The sequence below is a fragment of the Alligator sinensis genome, unplaced genomic scaffold (genome assembly GCF_000455745.1).
Source record: "Alligator sinensis unplaced genomic scaffold, ASM45574v1 scaffold1172_2, whole genome shotgun sequence".
NCBI classification, from domain to species: Eukaryota; Metazoa; Chordata; order Crocodylia; family Alligatoridae; genus Alligator; species Alligator sinensis.
Genome location: NW_005842879.1, coordinates 277843 through 295853, shown reverse-complemented (window position 1 = coordinate 295853; position 18011 = coordinate 277843). Strand labels below are relative to the sequence as shown.

The 18011-nt window shown below is 42.6% G+C and overlaps 1 long non-coding RNA gene across 1 annotated transcript in view; it reads right to left on the bottom strand.

Moving 5' to 3' along the window:
• The window catches only part of LOC106722928, a 69547-nt gene that overhangs the window by 9772 nt on the left and 41764 nt on the right, over positions 1–18011 (bottom strand). Inside the window, exon 4 of the long non-coding RNA XR_003091831.1 lies at positions 372–484. This is a non-coding gene — a long non-coding RNA (uncharacterized LOC106722928). The remainder of the gene's footprint in view (positions 1–371; positions 485–18011) is intronic.

Genomic DNA, 18011 nt, shown 5'->3' with positions numbered 1-18011 from the left:
GTGAGATAAAGTGATAGGCATGACAGCTTTTTAGATCTTTAGCTGGCAGGGGAGCTGGGCAAAGGTATGGTGTGTGATAAGAATCATATGTGTCTGGATTTTCAATTTAGGGAAATATGCAATTGCACTCACCTCAGTTTTGCATGCAAATACCCCAAGTATGAACATAAACAGTTAATTTGCATATCCTGTGTTGCATTGTTTTTACAGAGCTTAAATGTATTCATTTGGTCTACTTGTTGACTGCCCAAGAATTGTTACAAACCAAATTAAATGGTATGATATGGTATGAACAAAAGATTAAGTATGCAGTTAGCAAGAAATACAGCAAATAAACATAACAAGCACATTTGAGCACTGACTATTTTTACCTAAAATGTACTTGAGCCAGGCTGATTTAATTTGATCATATGTGTTGGCATCACATTCAGGGACAGAAACACGTGTGATGTGCTCTTCAAGCAAGAACAATAGAGCTGTCATTCTGAATGGGAGAAATAATGAGACAAGAGTTAGCAGGGTAGTAATAATATAATTGCCTGCTAATTATCATTATTTTTAATTCCATGCAAGAAGTTTAGTTATATAAGCATATACATCAAGTTGATAAAATCAAAATGAAGTGCTTTGACCTTATCAAAACAAATGACTTTGGTAATTTTTCATAGAAAGCATTGCTGAAATGTTACATTCCTGCGAAGTATTTTGATTTCATCAAACCAGAAGTTTGTGTCAGAATAGTTTTCCATTAGAAAATACTCAACCAGTTATACTCCTGATTGTTCCCTACAGTTATCATCCTTGCTAATCTGGAGAAACTTTTAGTGGAATTTTTCTCTGAGTATTTATGGAAACTCTCTTTTGTTCTGTTTTTTTCCATTGGCTTGTTAGGATTTTTGACCTATCCTTTTAGCTGACAAGGCTTATGAATTCAAATATTCTAAAAAATGTATTGTTCAAACTGTTCTGAACTTTTGGAGTCCTAATCCTTTTAGCTAATGAGTATGTTCTAATTTCTTTCTTTCAGTCTCTCTCCCTCTCCTTCTGCTCAAAGAAGGATGATAGTGCCATATTTAAAAAAAAAATCACAAGTTCATCTCAGAACTGTGATTTTCCAGCATCAATCAATTGCTTGTTCCTATTGATGTTGCACAAAAGTTCATGAAAGGGCTGGTACTGATAATATTTGGACAGGAAATTATGTTCTACAGTTTACTCATCAAGACATTAGAATGCATGCTGCTGTTATTCAGAGCTCGTTGATTTGTCCAATATTTGTTTTGAAGTGTTTTCCAAAAGCAAGTCATTCTCATTATGTACAGACTAGACTTGGCTCTTTACTAAGCAGTTTTTCTCTCTCTTTTTTCTTGTACTGTACTATAATTTAAAAGTGAACTGTAGAAGAGTGTGCCAATCAGTGGGCATGTGGAGAAGGCTTTAGTGCTTCAGCTGACTTGAATTTTCTGGTTTCATACTTGGAAAAATTGCCACACCAACTACAAAAGTGTGGCCTTTTGCCCAGTGGTGACTAAGCAACTTGAAACTAATGCCTTTGTGATATAGAAGAGGTGTCATATTATATGTCCTTTCCATCCCTTGAGAACGCTTTTCTCCATACAAGTTTAAAGTGCTGTTTGAGATTCTCTTCTCTCTGAAGCATCGATATCCCAGCTGAGCAACACAATATAAATGTAGCAGAGTTCAGCAGCATGGGTCCTATAAACCAGTGGTTCTCAACTTTTTTTGTACCAGGACCCATTTGTAAACATTGATGGCCAGTCCCAACCTAGGAAATAGTTTAAATATAAAACAGCCCCCTGACCCTGCCAGTGCCCCTCACTTCCAACCCACAACCCCCCAGCCCTCCTAGTGCTCCTCACTCCTGACCCATTGCCCCCTGCCTCCAAGCCACAACCTGCCCAGTGTGTGGGGCAGAAGGTGGGTATGTGGGGCAAGGGGTGTAAGGCATGGGTAGCATGTGCCCCAACAGATTTGTGCACCCACAGCAGGCATGGGGCTGCAGCCTGTCTGGACAGGCATGGATAGGAGCTGCCTCTGCAGCCCAGTGGGCAGGATCTGCTGTGGGAGGGTGGAGTGGGGTGGGCAGACTCATTACTCCCACTGCTGCCACTGGGACTGCCATGCTACCTGCGCTGCCAGCAGCACACGAAATAACAGACAGGACAGGGGACCATGCTGCCCTCAGCTCCTCCCACTGCCAGCAGCTTGTGCACCAGGCATGGCACTATTTTGTGCCATGGCCTGGCTACCACTGCCATCATCATCACTGCCCTCAGGCTGCATGCACTGCCCGCCACCCCACATCCCCTCAAGGGCAGCCTGAGGGAAGTGGTGTCGGTGGCGGCAGCTGGGCTATGATGGCAGAGCAGAGCCGCGGCCTGGTGAGTGAGTGGCTGGTGTGGGGAGGAGGTGAGGGCAGTGTGGTCGTCCCCCCACCGTTCATTACTTCTTGCACTGCTGGTGGCACAACTGGTGTGGGGGTCCCAGTGGTGGCACTGGGAACAACGTGTCTCACCACCCCACTCTGACCTCCCATGCCGGGTCCTGCCACTGGGCTGCAGAGGTGAATCCTGCCCATGCTGGCCCAGTCAGGCTGCAGCCCCTTGCCCACTGTGGGCACACAAAGCTGGTGAGGCACATGCCCCCACATCCCTATGACATGTGTCTTGTGCCCCTCTGCCCCCCTGATGCATCATCTATCCCCTCCCCCCCCCAACTCTGCCCTGTAGACTTACCTGTGGGAGCTACTCTCCACACTGCCTGGTTGTTACATGCATGTGTGCATACACTCATACACGTGTACATGCACGTGATGCCCTCTGCCTGATCACCCTCCTTCCACTCCCCCTAGTCCTGAGTAGCTTCTTGTAGGCTGGAATTCTGCTAGTCTGCAAGTGGAAACCTGTGGTTTCCCATGTTTTTCTCCTTTAAAGGAGGATCCATTTTTATTTCATATATCCTTGTGACCCACTTTCGGGTCATGACCCATGGGTTGAGAAACACTGATATAAACAACAGGAAATTGCCAGTGTCTCAACAACTGCAGTTCGCCAAGAAACCAAGAAACAAAATATGATAGGTTCCTGCTCCTATTCATTTGGTGCTTTGGTGATAGTGAGTGCCTTTCCATGTGCCATTAAGGTGACATGATCAATTCTGGCACAGTTCTCACTGGACCCGGCTGCTCCCAGGTGCAGCATCTAAATGTCCACCTGCGACTGCAGCAGTTTGAGCTGGGGCAGAACAGCTCTGGGCTAGTAGGAGACCCAGGAGGGTGGAGGTCAGCCCTGGGCTCTGGGAAGCAGTGTTAGGTGGGAGAGAGTGGCATGAGGGTGCTAAAGTGCAGGACTAGGCACCAGACAGCCCTGCATCCTTTAGCACCCTTGTGCCCCAGCCAGCTCCTGTCACCTTCTACATGCATGTTTCAGTGGAGTTAAGTACTCCGCCATAAGGTAGTAGTATCTTATGGCGGCATTCATTTACTGAGCCCTAATACCAGTGCACCTGTAGACTGTGATGCTTTACTGCGGAGCTAATTAGTTAACTGCAGTAAAGCACACGTGTAGATGTACCCAGTATTGATGTTTAGCCTGGAAATAAGAATAGGGTGTCTGGACTGCTGAAGTGAGCCTATGAAGAAAGGATAGTGTATATCTATTATATGGTTATCCTTTATTCAATTAATTTGCCTAGTAATCTAATTTTTTTCTAAATTTCTGCACAGTGATTGTTTACACTGTCAACATTGAAGCCATCTAATTCCCATATAATTATGGAGGAAAACAGGCTTTTGAAACAGATGGTTACAGATTTGTATATGCCACAAAAGTAGTGGTAACTCCGTACAGAGGAAAGCCAGCTCTGTAAACTGGCCAGAATGGAGAGGTACTGTCAGTGGCCAGGCACAGTAAAGAGACAATATATTAGTTAACTGTGTTTTTCACTTTAGTTTCAGATATCCACCTCTTCAGCCTAGGTCACCAAATAACAGGGAAAAAAGAAATACACAGTACTTTCAAATGTAAGCACTGCAAATTTGATGGCTTTATAATTTGCAGAGCTTGATAGTAGCAATTTTAGACAAGGAGGTACAGTACTATCTATAGCAAATAGAATGCATTGGAGTTTCCCATGGCCACCACTCCTCAGAGGACAATAGTGACAAATAGATGGCAAAACATTATGTGTGGTGAGAATATTTTTCTGCTGCAGGGATGTTGTGCAATTTGAACACATGGTAAGGAGAAAGGGAAGGAAAATCTTTTCTTAATTCTACTGTAAAATTGTCATTGTCCCTTGCTGGAGGAACAATTTGAAAACCCAATTCTGGGTTTTCAAGCATGAATTTTTAAAAATTATATCCACTTCATGATCCACTTCTGTTTCTCTCCACAGGTACCTGATGCTTATATCCTAGTACATTGTGTTTTCTTTTGTGTAAACACTAAAATGCTCCATAGAAAATTGCAAGAATGATATCACAAAACATCAGTTACTGAAGTGGAATTGGGATCCTGTCATGGAAAAGAGTGGAGTCAAATAGTTCATTTTATGTCCAGTCCCGCCACAAAAAAAAAAAATCTCAAATTAATCTGAATCAATTATTTTTCAGCCTCCCATCAAATACAGTATAACCTCATGAATCCAGATATCAAAAATCCAGAATGCTCAAAAACCTGGTACTTTTTACAAATATACTACTGCCAGATGTGGTAGTGGAAGCTTGCACCCAGCAGCCACCATTGCTATCCACCACCCCATACCACCGCTTCACTTGCGGCTGCTACTCTGGGACCGGCTGCTGCTCCTCCTCGCCCCTTATGGACATGGAGGGAGAAGCTCGCATGTGGTGGCTGCCAGTGCCATCCACCACCCCGCTCCACATGCAGCTGCTGCTCTGGGACCGGCCACCGCTAATCTCCCACCCCCATCAACCCCTGCTCCATGACCAGCTGCTGCTCTGGTTTGAAAAATCTGGAATTTTCAAATTTCCAGCAGGTGCTTGGTCCTGAGCATGCCAGATTGATGAGGTTACACTGTACGCCATTATTCACAATGCTCTAAAGTCAAAATCAGACCTGAAACTGGCAGAATTCACAACTAGCAAAATGCTGTTAGGGATTATCCATGTTTTTCTGCCTTCTTTACTGAAGAAGTGGTGACATACTGTATTCTGTCCCTGTATATACTGTTTGCTCAGTACTTTCTTATATATAGGACAATTACTTTTGTGACATGGCAATTTTTCCCCAAACCAGTTCAGCCTTTCTCAAAGCACCCAGGAACATTGGTTTATTGCAAGACAGAGCCTAGAACAATAACAAACTGTCAACTAAAGTGAAAATTCATATTTATGAGACATGTGTTTTATCCACTCTTCTATATGACTCAAAAACATGGACGATCTATGCCAAACATATCAAATGACTGAATAGCTTTGAATAAGACAGCAAGAAAGGGTGACAAATGCCGAATGTTCAAATCATGCTGGCATGTCATTCATGGGAACATTGATTAGTAAGAAAAGACTCAAGTGGCTTGGTCATGTCAAGTAAATGCCAGATCACAGGAGACCAAAGAATGTGCTGCACTCTGAAATTTGTGAAGGGTCTAGAAAGAGAGGCAGAGTGCTGCAGAGATTTTGAGATGCTTGCCTAGATGACTTAGGATCCTTTGGAATCTCTGCAGATGACTGGGAAAGGAGTGAAGAATGCTGCCCTGGTTGGTGGAGTCAGCTTGCAGATGGAGCGAGGTGCTGAGAGGCAGACTGGATCAAGTTTTGTGATGACCAGTGTCAAAAGAGGAAAGAATCTGCAGCTCAGATTCAGAGCATTGCTAGTAGGTGGGTGTGCCCTACCTGTGGGAGGGACTGTCACTTGAGCATTGGACTTAGCAGCCATTAAAGAACGCACTGGCGCACACACCATGCTCTGTAGAGAGCGACAGTGGCAAAAATATATCAAATTATGCTGGCAACCCTGCCCCCAGATGAAGTTGCTGCAGATGGTGGCAAAAAAGCCTTTTTATTTTTTTTGCTGGTATCATGGCATCTATACTTGTACTTTTGGCAGCATAACTATGTTCAGTGGAGTGTATTTTTTCTTCATATGGCTAAACAACATAGATATGTCAGGGAAAAAAATGTCATATTAACCCAAACAAATTTTATAGGGTATGCAAGGCCTTGTATACTTTCTAGGTATCTATGATGATCTTCTGTGGACAAGCTATTGGATGAAAGAGACACCCCAACAGAATTCTTCTTTCAGATAAAAGGCCTATTGAATTCAGTGGATTATATGGCTAGTACTGTGTTTATAGGATTAGATCCATAATATGGAAGGAGGGATGGTGAGTGAATGAGCTATGATCACAGGTAATTTGGCTGAAATTTGAATAAAGCCAATTCAGTGAAAGAGCAGGATGAACTCTGGAAAAATAGTTCACAAATGTTTTTATGATTCCTGGATCACATTTCAGTTCAATAAATGTTATACCCCTTCTTTTTTCTCTTCTTCCCCATAAACAATTCTGTGAGTGGGTATTTAATTGGATAAAAAGACATTTCTTCCTATCCTTCTAATATATTATTTGGGCTGCTGTCAGACCTAGGAGCCCCTGTTTTGTGCTTGATGCTGTACAAAAAGGAACAAAAAGTTGCTATTTCACGAACTCTATGGCATATTTACAAACCACTTGATAATATTCATGCTTACAAGTGCAATTCATATGGAACTATAGTTATTCACTATTTATAGCTGAAATGTGTTAACCTTTTTTATACAATTTCAGATCTCTTATCAAGTAGAATAATGTGCGACTTGAGGGACAAATTATACATTATGAATAATTAGTAGCTAATGGCTTGGAACAACCCAGGGGCAGAAAAGCTCTTTAAATATTTGAACACTTAGATGTAGTAAATATTTATGTCAAAACAAAAGTCTGCTTGCTGGTAGAGTGTGAATTTAAAACAAAATGGTTATATTTGATGGGTTATTTGCTACAAATCAATTGCTTAACTTTCCTAACTATTTCACTTTTAAATTCTCAGAACAGCTAAATTAGATCATTTTAGACTTGGGACTGTCAGTTTAAGAAAGTAATTGAAGACAACATTTGAAATGAAGGGCAAATGAAAAACGAATGACAAGTACTTATATCATGTTATTTCCACGGCACACTTAACCTTCTCTCTAATTTCAGCTTCTTCTTTTGAGGCTGCATGTCTGTGGAAAGAGGCTGAGGAATTTATACTAGGGGCCTCCAGCTTCTAAGTTACTGGGGGTCTCATGCCCTGAATACCTCACTAGTGTGAGCCACAGGCCCCTGAGCCTCACCCACTCAACACCACTGCACTATGCACAGGCAGCACCCCTACCTACTGTGTGCATGGCCCCACCTCAGCTCCTTCACTGTAGTGCACCATGGACTCCCCTGGCACCATGGGGTGCACCACTCCATCCACTGTGATGGGAGTAGGAAATGAAAGCTGAGGAAGGGAAGAGACCCCAGAGACCCCAGCAGCAGCCTAGATACCCCAGGTCATTCTGGGTTGAATTTTTAAATGAAGACGTCAGTGACCAGGTGCATAGTTAATCTATCTTGGATAGCTGTTAGTGTTCATCTTATCTTAAAAGTAAAGGTAGGGCAGCATAGGCAGAGGGAGAAAAAAATGTGGGGGTGGCTGAGTGTGTGCGCACATGTGCATGCCCTCCCCGTGGGAAAGTCTGCAAGGGAAGGGGCAGGGGGAGGGGAAAGGGCCATGGCGGGGAGTGGGGCTGGGGCTGCACTCAGGCTGGGCTGGGTCATGGGACAATCAAAGCCCAGCAGCACCTACATCAGTGTGGGTGGGCAGCTCCCGCCACTGTGTGCACTGCATGTTCCCCCCTCTTGGCTTCCCCGCACCCTGCCCCTAGATGATTGCCCCATGACCCAGCCTGGACTATAGGACAATGATTGCCCCATGACCCCGGGCCGTAGGACAATTGGAACCCAGCAGCTCCTCCAGAGGTGTGACATGCCGTTGGAAACCAAGGTGGGGGGGAAGTGCCCCCATGATCTTTGCATGGGGCAAGGGTGGGCCTCAGCTGTGAGCTGGGCTCTGCCTGCTCCCAGCCTCCGTGCCTTGCTGCTTCTGCTTTGAAAGTGGTGTGGCACAGTGCAGTGCATCTCCATGTGCCTCACTACAGCAGCGAGACTCATATGGCACCATGCCACGCCGCTTTCGAAGCAGCGGCAACAAGGCATAGAGGCTGGGAGCAGGCAGAGCCCAACTCACAGCTGTGGCATGTGCCCCCCAGCTTGGCTTCCTGGCACCATGCCATGCCTCTGGAGGATCCACTGTGCTCTGATTGTTCCAGGACTTGGCCCAGCTGGGGCCCCATTCACTGTGAATGGGGCCCTAGCCGGGCCAGGTCATCGGACAATCCCCACAGTGCAGCTGGGAGCGGACAGGGGTGAATGATTCACTCCTGCCTCTACCCCACTGCCTCCTGCAGTGTAGGGGTCTTGATCTGTCCTCCTCCCCAAAGCCCAGGTAAAGAAAGAAACTTACCTGCCTCCTGAACTGGCTGTGATCCTGGCTGCACAGGGTATCTGAGTGTGCGTGCCCTTACCCACTGCTGCAGAAGCCAGTGGCCAGGCTGCCCTCCGGCCATACCTGCTTCCCCCTGCATTTGTGGGGAGGGACTGAGCCCAGTTAGTTACTCCCTTCCACTGCCTATATAGGGCAGAGAGAAAGACGCTGATTCAGCCTGGCAGTATCGTGGGAACAGTGTGCTGTGCATGACAACAGCATTTACTGTTTAGTTTTGCAAATCATTCCAAATTGTGTGTCTCAGGATAGTTTTTCCAGATCAGCTATCCCTGAATTTTTGTAAGACCATCAAACATAAAACCCCCATCAAACATAAAACTTGTTTGCAAACTATACTCAGCACAAAGCAAATCAACCGGAATCATTACAGTTTGATCAATGTAAAACCAGTCCAAGGGGGCATCCAAATCTATTGGGCTAGATCTCCACTGCCATGAATGAGTGAAGTGTCTTTGGCTTCAATTGAGCTGTGTTCTTTGCACCAAATAAGGAGCTAACTCTTTGTTTATAAAGTAGTGATTCAGAGCCCCTTTTCCCATTGCCTTGAATGCTATGCCATTGTTTATACTAGTCCAAAATGAATGTAAAGGCTTCCATTCAGAACAGTAGAATTTCATACCCATTTTGCACAGGCAAAAAGGACTATGTAAGGAACAGGCAGCAATGAACTGGGGCCTGTCTAAAAGCTGCTATACTGGATCAGACCAGTGACCTACAGATGACCAGACATCAGGGTTTCTGGTTCATGGGAAGTTTAATTTTTTCAAAATGTGATTTTGGTCCAAAGCCAATATGTTTTGAAATATACCACATCTTTCCCAGCTCCCTAAACCCTGTAGCTGTCTGTGTTGATAGAATTGAGCAGCCATTAGGCCTGTCAAAATCTGTGGTGTTGAGGTAGCCCTAGAGCCACACATGGCACAGGAACCTGTACTGGGACTTTCAGGCATTAAGTCTCAGCTCCTCAACAGGGAGTCTAGATGCTCTGGGAGCTCTTATTTCAGCTCGGATTCTCAGGGCTTCTGGGCTTCTTGCTGCAAACGTAGGAGTGCAGTCATAGGTGGAGAGATGGTTCCCAGCACTTTCAGGTCCTGGCTTCACAGAGAGAGCCTGGAAACTCTGCCATGGCTTGTTGCTTATGAACTGAAGACCCTGGACTACACCAGGAACACTGACCCTGGAGTCACACCCTATGGACTGTGCCAGGGCTGGAGGCCTTTGAAGCATAGAGCTGGGCCAGTCTTTCCAGTGGGCTTGCCACAGAGCTGCACACTCTGAACACTGGGTACATGATTCTCAGACAGTCGACCAGGGAGGTCTGTGATGTAGGTACCTTACTTTGCTTGGTGCAATCTACCCCTGATATGGGAGGCGTGGGGCCTTTGTGGCAGTCTGCTAGGAATCCACTGATGACCCTGTTGGTTCCCTGGCAATTTGGTGAAGTTCACTGAATCTGAGATATTTCAAATAAAACATGTTGGGCTCTATAAACTATGATTCTCTAATGAAAATGTCTGACTAGTGGGCCCTTGTCTCCAGTATTCTATTTGTGATAGCAGCCAGTATCAGATGCCTTAGAAAGTGATGTATGAAATGTTGTATCCTAAAGAATTCCAAACAATTAGAGATTATCTTAAGTACAGACTCTTGTTATGCAGGCAATATATCTCATCCTTTTTAACTCCTCCTAAATACTAGACCTCAGTGACATCTTATGTCAATGTGTCCACTAATACTAAGTACTCTGCTGTGGCTGCAACAGCCTCAGTTTGTGTAAGAGTCATGGCAAACTATTGTGTGGTCTCACCGGGAGTACTCTATCTAGAACAGCAAAATTTAAGAAAGATATGGATAAATTAAAAAGAGTCCAAGCACAGTAAAATGATTAGAAGTCTAGAATACATTATATATGCAAAGTTGGGGGAACTAGGTTTACTTAGCCAAGAGAGAAGTCTGAAGGGGATTTTGACAACAGTCTTCAAAAATAAAGAAGTTTATCATACATAGGATCATAAATAGGGGATGGAACAAGAAATAATGGGGTTAAATTGCAACAAGACTAGATTGGTTTTTAGGAAGCCACCATTGAACACCAACTATGAGGAGGGTCAAACACTGTAACAAACGATTGAGAGAGATTATGAAGTCTCCATCATTGGAAGTTTTAAGTGCAAATTAATTGGAAGCTTTAAGTGCAATTTACATAAACATATCTCTGGAGTCATTTAGATAGAGATGATCCTGCCTGGGGCTGGGGGTTGGCATATATTCCCTTCCACGCTTATTTTCCTATGGTTCTATGATTCAAATTAGATTGAGTTAGTATAAGTCCTTTGAGACAAAGTAGGCACCAAAATAATTTTTTTTAAATAGTGAAAAATATTCTGTGCAACAAACCATGAAACTTTGTTGTTAAAAGGCAATAACAGAAGGCATGAAATGTGAAACACTTCAGAGCGAAGGTCCAAATTACCAATGTATTATTTGAAGAATGTTTTATGAGTACGTTTTTGCTGAGTGCTGATGATTCAGAAAGGCACTTAAAGTAATTGATTGTTCTCCCTTTCGGAAACAGCACATTATAAACATCTAAAAAACCTGACATTTCTTAGACCGACAATTATAGCATCCATCTAAATAACATGCATTGGGCACGAAGCCACCACTGGGGCAGGTACTGTAGTTTAAGAACTTCTCTCTAGTATGGTAGAGATAGGTGTCTGTCTCCCAAAATAGGCTGTAGATGTTATTTATTTTCAGGTTAGCTTCTCACTGCATAGAGATATACAGGCCATCTCTGATCTTGCTATATTATTCTCTAGCTTCAAACATACCAATTCATGTGTACTTGTCTATAACTTGTTGAGCTTTGTTCACCTAAACAGCTGCTTGCCCCCAAAAAAGTACTGACTTGCTATTGGTGTATTGGTGGCCCATTTTAAATGTGGGACACAGTTCAGTCCTGCCTGACCTGATAACTTTGGTGTTGTTCGGCAGGTTATACAGTTAACTTGCATTGTCTCTGCCAAGGTGAATTTTTAAACATTTTGCAGGACAAAGGGCAATGGGGGTAGATTTTCTGCTGGGTCTTTCATTAGCATAAAGTGATCTACCAGGCAGACAGAGAAAAGGCTCTTTACATCATCCATTCTTTTCATAAGTGGCCAACAGGGAATTCCTAAGATGCAAAAGAGCTCCAGCTGATGGAAAGCTGACAGACGTGGTTTATGCACTAACCCATCCTTGATGCAGACAATTTAGGAAGGAGAAAGCATGGAACGGGCTTGCCAGAGTAGAGGAGCATTGTGATTACCGTATTTTCACACACATGGCATACCTTTTTCCTTAACAATTAGCCCTCTAAAATTGGAGTGCGTGTATTAAGCAAGGAAACTCATTTTTTCACTGGAAAAGAAGCACACCTGGAGATATTGTGCAGATCATGCAACTCCCAAGATGGCTGTCATTTGTGTCTAGCTCAGAGATGGAGGGATGGAGTCCTTTGTTAACCCTCTCACAGCCATAGCTCTTGGCAGAGCACTGTAACTTGTGCCTGAAGCATCAAGTGAGCTTTTGGTAGTATCTTGATGAGGCTTGTTATTTACAGGAAATTATATAAAGAACTACTCACAGTAAAGAACTAACAGCCTTGTTACTGCTCTTCCAAGGGTCTGGGGTCTAACCTTGTGAGAGATGCAGTAAATCCCCTTGGGCACATAGACTATCCACGAAATGTGGCATTCTAGGAGACAGTCTGCCACACCTGGAAGTTCGTGCTGCCTCACCAAACTGTGGGATACCTTCTGGACAATCAGTATTTCCAGGAGGACTTACTCTATATCACATGGTCAACTATGACTGGAAAAATATGATTTTTCTGCATTTTGCCTTCTAAAAACAAGATGCATGTTTTATTTGGGAGCATGTTGTATGCAAGAAAGTATGGTTTCTTTTAATGGTACAGGATCCATTAGTCTTGGCATCCATGTATGTATAAGAACAGGTCCTCATTTGCTCTGTCTCTTGATGGAGCTTGTCACTGACGCTAAGAATCAGGGAGCTGCAATCAACTATACGATGACCCCATCTCTCTACTATGCCTCGAAAGAAACTGGCTGCAAGGGAGTATCTAGCTTAGTGGTTCTTCCTGCCTGACAACTCCATGTCTGAATTCAATGAATTCATTGATTATAAGGTCAGAATGGATCATTCTTATAAAGCTTTTGACCTCCTGCATAACATAGGCCATAGAATCTGCCATGGGAGAAAAGAGGAGGATCTTTCTGAAGGAAAATCACATACATCAAAATTACACACACAAATGAACAGTTGATATGAGGAGAGGCCATCATCTGGCCAAGACACAATATATGACTTTTAAAAGCAAAAGAAATTAATAGACAGAGTTTCAATGCAGAATTTTACAGTGTAGTGCAGGATTCTAGAGTTGCTATGGACATATCTCAAAATGTATCTTCCTTTCCCCTGCTTTTAAATAATTAGAGCTTTCTAATTTCTTATAATAGCTATAGTTTAGCTTTAATTTTAAAGTAAGCAACATGTTTAGTCTATTTTGTATTTCAGTTCATTACACAAACATACATAGTTTTGGAGATAGATTATCTATTAGGCTAGATGGCACTTGAATAATGCGTCATAACTATAGTCTTTCATTTGGCTAAAGTACCCATTTTTAGACCTTTTGGAAAAATATAATTTCCCTTTCTAACTATCTATTACAATTTAAATTTACTGAGATTTATGTACCAGCATCATCCTTATGAACAAAAGCAATCACTACACATTCTTTTGGGAATTACCTTTATTTAATAATTCTCATTTCTACTTGAAAAACATCTTAGGCACTTTTAAAATGTAACTTTCTCTAAATTCATTCAAAATGTTACAGTCTAATATTGAAAATCAGAAATTATTTAGTAAGTTTATCTAACAATTGCATTTGCAATAGGAGGTTCATGACTGGGCACCATATTCTCAACTAATACAAATCCCTATGGCTGCACTGACATCAACATTCAATTGGCTGAAGTCAAATGAAGTGGGTGGCTAACTGGCTTAGGGACCACACCTAGAGAGTGGTGGTGGATGGATCGTTCTTGGCCTGGAAGGAGGTGAGCGGTGGGGTCCTGTACGGTTCGGTGCTTGGACCAGTGTTATTTAATATCTTCATCAGCGATTTGAATTAGGGTGTGGAGAGCACCCTCTCCAAGTTCGCAGATGATACCAAATTATGGGGCAAGGTTAACACACCGGAGGGCATGGAGCAGATACAGGCCGACCTGGACAGGTTGGATCAATAGGCGGAAAGAAATAGAATGCAATTCAACAAAGATAAATGCAAGGTACCCTACCCAAGGAGGAGGAATCCCCAGTACATATATAGGTTGGGGGATGACCTCCACAGTAGCTGAGACTGAGAGAGATCAGGAGTCATAGTTGACTCCAAGATGAACATGAGCTGGTAGTGTAATGAGACCATCAACAAAGCCAATCACACCTTGTTGTGTATTAGCAGGTGCATGACCAACAGATCAAGGGAGGTGACGCTCCCCCTCTATGCGGCATTGATCAGGCCACAGTTGGAGTACTGTGTCCAGTTTTGGGCACCACGCTTCAAGAGGGACATGGAGAATCTGGACAGGGTTCAGAGGAGGGCCACTCACATGATTAGTGGCTTCTGTGAAAGACCCTATGAGGGGAGGTTGAGAGATCTGGATCTCTTCACCCTTCACAAGAGACGGCTGAGGGGAGACCTTGTAGCTGCCTATAAGTTTATCAAGGGAGGGCAACAGGGAATTAGTGGTGCGCTATTTACCAGAGCGCCCCAGGGAGTAACTAGGAATAATGGGTGCAAACAAGTTGAGAGTAGATTTAGGTTAGACATTAGGGAGAAATTGTTTTCAGTAAGGGTGGCCAGAATCTGAAATGGGCTACCAAGAGAGGTGGTACTACCACCTAACTTGGAGGTCTTCAAGAGGAGGCTTGACAATCACCTGGCTGGGGTCATCTGACCTCGGTCCTCTTTCCAGCCAGGGGCAGGGGGTCGGACATGATGATCCATTGTGGTCCCTTCTGACTCTACAATCTATGAATCTATTAATCATTTTGTTTTATACTAAGTAAGCATCTGGGCAAAACACTAAAGAATCACTTAAAATATACAGGGCCACCTTTCTCTTCTCCCTCCTGCCACCGTTCAGTTCAATGGATTTGGGGTTGAGGATAACCCACAGTGAGATACCATATTTTGAGTAGAAGATGGAAGTATAAAGTATCAATGACTATTTAATTCTGAATAATCTGAAAAAGACATGTCTGGAGTCCATCACTTTGGCAGATTAATAATATACTAACGGTATGTTGAAATGTACTGTGACTTTCATAAATGTCAGCTGTTACTGGCTGTTTTCAGTATCTCTGCTGGAAGTCTCTTACAACACTGGATGAGAAGATATCCCTATAATCTCCAAAGAGTTTTGTTGTTATATCACTAAGGAATGAAACATAATTAATTTAGTAATAAGGTCATGAAAAAATTTAAAATGTAAGTAACAACCCCTATAGTTACCAAAGGTAAAAGTTGTCATGTCAGTCCTGTGATAACCACAGCTGATTTTGTTTCACTGAAGCTATGGAAAATATGCAAATTAACAGGGTGACTGATTAATTTACCCTTTGGGAATGCGTCAGCAGCCAATCTAAACTGTCTTGCAATTAAAGCCATGCAGACAATGTAAATAATATTCTTACAAACTTTCTGCATAGAAAACTTTCAACAGGTCTTTAGTCTTTGGCCTGACTTTGAATTCATAAAGTGACTAAATACTTTCTAAGTTCATTAAATTGTAGTTCCTGCCAAGGACTTTCTGTTCGAATTCTCCTTGTGTCTGCACAGGTGGCATTACTGGCTGAAGCCTGTAACTATAACAGTACTAACTATTCATAGCTGAGGTAGCATAACATCACATGTCTGTATTCCATAGCATCAGCAAATCAGGAAGGGCAACAGTCTTAGGGCTTGAATTTTTAGAAGTGTAAGCACCCACAACTTGAAGTGAAGCCACTGAGAGCTGAGGATATTCAGCACTGCTTGAAAAAAAAAAAAGCTTTTAACCTTTAGAGATTGTGGCCCTGTATTATTCTTAACATGGCCAGACACTTCTAATGCTAAGACCCCATTCCCAGCCAAATCTCCACTTTCTGGTAGTATTTTTCTGCGGATGGGTCCTTCCAATATGCATAAATAGATGTGTGGTTTGAAGATCCTTGCTACATAGGAACTGGGTCTTCAGATCAATGCAACGTGGAGTCTTCATCTCTGCCTGGGACTCTAAGGCACTATTGCTATACATAGTAAATAAATAATAAATGAAAACCTTATTTAAACTTCCAATGCATGAAGCAGGATTAGGGATCCTTCAAGGCCTTAGATCTCCTGTGAAATTTCCTTGAAGGCCTTTCTGAGGCCCTGTGATGATGAAGAAGTATCTTGTAGGATAGGATTCACAGGTGATCATCACCTGAGTATTCTTCGTTATTGGATGATCCCAAAAGAGCACGTAAGTCTATCGCTTTAGCCCAGAAAACAGAAATCCTTGATAAATTAAGAGAAGGCAATAGTGCTGTGTCAACTGCTCGCCAATACAGTTAAGTGAATCGACTGTGCATACTATTAAAAAAAGTGAGCAAAAAATTAGAGACTGTGTGAAAATGACAACCCCTGTGAGTGTCGTTGGTGACTAGAATTCCTCATTTAGATAAGGTTGAGAAACTCCTTAATCTTTGGATCAATGAAATGACCAATAAAAAAGGAGCAGCTGTCAATTGTGCGGCAATTAGGGCTAGAGCTTTGTCTCTGTATGAGCACGTAGCCGGGAGTAAAGGTTTCAATAAGGCTATTAATTCCATTATTTTATGTTTAAATAGCCTTTTATTATGAAATAATGTCATCAAATCTTGGTCCCAGGTCCCTATCCCCGTTTTCCATTGACTTAATGACTCAAGTTACACAGTTTCAACTTGCACGGTGTTTTTCAGGAATGTATCCCCCACGTAACTCGGGGTCCGAACTGTATATGTTTAATGTCAGAGACTAGCCAGAAAGGAAACACTTGATCCAAACAGCAATGTTGACAATTTTGCAGGGTAACTACAGGCCTAGATCTGCATTTCTTAGCTGACTCCTTTTCTTAGACTGAACCAAACCATAGCCTGCAACACATTTACATTCTGCAGAATTCAGTTTGGAATCTGAATCCAGCTAAGCTGTGAAGCATTGTTTTGTCTGGTAGCATGAAAATAAATTTGGATTCAGAAAGTTTCCAACTGGCATCCTTGATGACTAAAACCTTGTATTTATCCACAGGAAAAAGTACAACAGAGGTAGTGACTATTATCTTTTGCATTCTGCTGGGGAACCCTTATTCCCCAGTCCCATTTGTCAGGCTGATTGACAGTTGCCATCACCCAGAAAAACCTTTAGTAGTAAAGTCAGTAAAGGTCAGAGATCTGGTTATTTGTTAGGGAAAACTTTCTTCAATTCTCAAAGGGTACAGGAGCTTTTAAAAAGTTTAAATAATTTTGATTTGAAGAATAGCATTAATTGTAACACTATAGAACTACTCTTATTTTAAGAATACTGAAATGATATGAATTGTGAGGAAACACAAGGGCTCTACCATCCTTAAAGTCTTTGTTTTGAAGATTCAGGTGGAATCTAAGTAATGTCTCTGCCTTGCCCTACACTACTGAAGCCCTTCCATGGCTAAAATAAAAGTTGGACCCGACCCTCAGTTGGGTTAGATCACCAAAACGCCACTGAAGCCAACATGGCTGACTCATTGATACTTGCTTAAAAATCCAGGCTACTTTTCTGTTGTTGTTGTGAGTTGAAAGTTATGATTACTCTACTGGCTCTCCCAGGGATTTTTTCTAGATAAACTTCTACTGGAAGTGAACTACAATGTGAACATTTCTTTTTTAGGGTGTTTGTTCATTGAATACAGAAAATTAATAGTTAAAACTAGCAGCCAAAAGCACTTGCTAGAGTTGGAAGACAAGGTTCTTTGGGTAAATCTGATATCTTTTATTAGCTCAACTAAATAATGGGAAAAATTATTCTTTGCAAGCTTTCAAATACCATTCTTTGGGCCAAGGGAGAGTCTGCTGTTGCTTTGTGTTCTCCTGGATGGAACAGAAGCCAACATGAAAAATGCAGTTGGGTACTTTTGCAAACCTCAGATTAAATGCAAGAAAATATGGTATCTTTCACTGGTACAGGGTTGTACTGGAGATAAAAGACTGCAGAGGAAAGATAAGGGATTACCTTTTTCACAGAAAGCCATTCCAGAAGGAACTCAGCTTTTGCTTC